This window comes from Rhagoletis zephyria, unplaced genomic scaffold (genome assembly GCF_001687245.7).
Source record: "Rhagoletis zephyria isolate East Lansing unplaced genomic scaffold, Rhagoletis_zephyria_1.1 Rzeph_scaffold_06778, whole genome shotgun sequence".
In the NCBI taxonomy this organism is placed as follows: Eukaryota; Metazoa; Arthropoda; class Insecta; order Diptera; family Tephritidae; genus Rhagoletis; species Rhagoletis zephyria.
In genome coordinates this window covers 22,580-25,851 of record NW_016163861.1, presented here as the reverse complement: position 1 = coordinate 25,851, position 3,272 = coordinate 22,580, and the positions used below count along the sequence as shown (strand labels likewise).

Below are 3,272 nucleotides of genomic sequence, written 5' to 3'. Positions count from 1 at the left end.
TGGTGGCTGTGGTACGGTCTGTGGTGTTATTATGTTGTTGTGTTGTGGCGACTGTGTGTGGTTGCTGTGTGAGTGTGTGGGGCTGCACGGGCGGACTATGGTTTGCCGTGGAGGCTGCTCTGTTTGAGCAACAGGGGGCCACGTACGACGTGGTCCACTGTCTGTGTGTCCGTAGTCCCGAGCAGACCCTGAGGTGACTCCACCCCTCGCAGGCATTACACTTGACTGAGGTGGAGTTGTGGTGTAATCGTCTTCGGCATACACAGCAGGTGTATATTTCTGGCCCAGGGTTTGACTCGATGCCAGCCCTGAGTAGGAGAATGCGTAGTGAATGTTGCCCTATGGACGGGCAACTTCTGAGATACTTCGCCGACCTAAACGGGGTTAGATCGCCGAAACAACAGCCCTTGGTCGGGTGAAACCCGAGTCATTCCGGTACGTAGAACCGGCTGTCGTGGGAATGATAAAAGATCATTCTTTTGATCTTATTGTGCTAATGATTTTATTAATAAATGAAATGAAATGAAAATGATACACCTTTTGCAGAGAACACCTTTCTGCGTAGGCGGCCTGCGGGATTATAACCCTCACCACGTAGAGTTCTTTCTATTGTATTGTTTTGTACGGTATGGCCATACATCTTCTGTGTCAGTTTGCAACCATGTGTTATTGTATCATAATTGTAAATATGTAGTCTGTTCCAATAGCAGTCCGGTTTACAGGATTTAGTCAGAACTTACAGGAAGTCGTTCCTATTGACATAAAACCTGTAAGTGGGAACACATTTGAGAGAGTAACTGAGCAACTGTTCCTAGTCAGAAGTTACAGGATTTAGTCCGGAGTTTTTTTTCCTGTAAGTTCATGAAAAGTGTCAAACGATCAGCTGATTTACATGTGCAAACAAAAACAGAAAGCGGTGAAAGCAAAGAACCTTATATTTGTTAAAAAATGGAAGTAAACAACGAAATATTTGAATATGTATAGATTTTAATAATTATTTAGTGATATTTCAGCCAAATCAGTGTAGTACCAATGACATGTAAACAAACCGTCTGACGTTTTTACAGGAAATAGTGCTTTTTGCGTTCCTATGCACTTCTGCATCTGTTCTCCTTTTACTCTCATTTGAGAGCGTAAAATTGTAGTTTGACAGTTCCACAGGTTTTAGTCCGAAGTTCAAAGGAACAGACTAATGGGTGCAATGTAACGTAATTACAAGTTAATAAAAGTTGGATTAAAGTGATTTATATACAAGATAAAATAAAATAATGGTGTGTAAACTATTAGGTAGTGTTATGTGCATTTATATATATGAAAGTATGTGACAAATGCACTCTTTGATAAGGAAATCAAGTGGAACGTCTTAAGAAATTTCATATATGTATATATATTATTTATTTATTTGTTGTATTAAATTTATAATAAATTATAAAATTTATAGTTAGTTACAGCGCTAGCTGCTAGGGCTCTTGGCTGTGTCGGTAATGTAAAAGTGTGGATTATATCTTGGCATCGATGGCTCTGATGTAATTGTATATAACGTTGATGTTCTGGATTGAAGGAGTTTTGAGTAGATCGATTGGGTTGTGGTTGTTAAGGATGGAATTTCTAGACCTGCGGTGCTCCGGGCATTCGAGGAGAAGGTGGTTGACTGTTAGGTGTGCGTTGCAATGTAGACAGTTTCCGCTGTGTTGGGTACTTAGTAGGTGCGAATGAGTTGCGTTTGTATGCCCAAGGCGAAGGCGGGAAAATACAAAGATTTTTTCTTTTTCTATGGTAGTGGGGTAAATAGCAGGTGCATTGTTTTTGTTAATAGTTGAGTAATGGTGATGTTGATTGAGTGCTCTTTTGGCTTGTTGTTGTTTTCGGTGCTGTTGAAGACAGACACGCGCTAGATCAGTTTTCTCTATAATGGGGCTAATGATGGTTGGAGCCTTGCACGCAGACTTCGCTGCATTATCTGCTTCCTCATTACCAGTTATACCTACGTGTCCTGGTATCCAGAAGAGTTTTGTGTGTTGGGACTGGTGTAAAATATCACGGATCGCGTTTATTGTGTCCCAGTTACTATTGGAGATATTTTTTATGGCTTCTAAGACCGAGAGACTGTCGCTGAAGATTACAGCCTTCTTATTCTTTTTTTGGGCTATTTGACCTAAACGGGGTTAGATCGCCGAAACAACAGCCCTTGGTCGGGTGAAACCCGAGTCATTCCGGTACGTAGAACCGGCTGTCGTGGGAATGATAAAAGATCATTCTTTTGATCTTATTGTGCTAATGATTTTATTAATAAATGAAATGAAATGAAAATGATACACCTTTTGCAGAGAACACCTTTCTGCGTAGGCGGCCTGCGGGATTATAACCCTCACCACGTAGAGTTCTTTCTATTGTATTGTTTTGTACGGTATGGCCAACATCTTCTGTGTCAGTTTGCAACCATGTGTTATTGTATCATAATTGTAAATATGTAGTCTGTTCCAATAGCAGTCCGGTTTACAGGATTTAGTCAGAACTTACAGGAAGTCGTTCCTATTGACATAAAACCTGTAAGTGGGAACACATTTGAGAGAGTAACTGAGCAACTGTTCCTAGTCAGAAGTTACAGGATGTAGTCCGAAGTTGTTTTTCCTGTAAGTTCATGAAAAGTGTCAAACGATCAGCTGATTTACATGTGCAAACAAAAACAGAAAGCGGTGAAAGCAAAGAACCTTATATTTGTTAAAAAATGGAAGTAAACAACGAAATATTTGAATATGTATAGATTTTTATAATTATTTAGTGATATTTCAGCCAAATCAGTGTAGTACCAATGACATGTAAACAAACCGTCTGACGTTTTACAGGAAATAGTGCTTTTTGCGTTCCTATGCACTTCTGCATCTGTTCTCCTTTTACTCTCATTTGAGAGCGTAAAATTGTAGTTTGACAGTTCCACAGGTTTTAGTCCGAAGTTCAAAGGAACAGACTAATGGGTGCAATGTAACGTAATTACAAGTTAATAAAAGTTGGATTAAAGTGATTTATATACAAGATAAAATAAAATAATGGTGTGTAAACTATTAGGTAGTGTTATGTGCATTTATATATATGAAAGTATGTGACAAATGCACTCTTTGATAAGGAAATCAAGTGGAACGTCTTAAGAAATTTCATATATGTATATATATTATTTATTTATTTGTTGTATTAAATTTATAATAAATTATAAAATTTATAGTTAGTTACAGCGCTAGCTGCTAGGGCTCTTGGCTGTGTCGGTAATGTAAAAG

At 38.6% G+C, this 3,272-nt stretch overlaps 2 protein-coding genes across 3 annotated transcripts in view; both read right to left on the bottom strand.

The window, feature by feature from the left end:
- LOC108373526 (uncharacterized) overlaps nucleotides 1-3,272 on the bottom strand; it is a 9,310-nt gene that overhangs the window by 4,221 nt on the left and 1,817 nt on the right. The window lies entirely within an intron of this gene.
- The window catches only part of LOC108373528 (uncharacterized), an 8,383-nt gene continuing 6,587 nt past the window's right edge, over nucleotides 1,477-3,272 (bottom strand). The window contains exon 3 of one of the 2 annotated variants that reach the window (XM_017629428.1): nucleotides 1,477-1,494. The gene's annotated coding sequence lies outside the window, so the exon portion shown is untranslated. Of the gene's footprint in view, nucleotides 1,495-2,918 lie in introns of those variants that run through there. The other variant, XM_017629427.1, reaches the window with a different exon arrangement.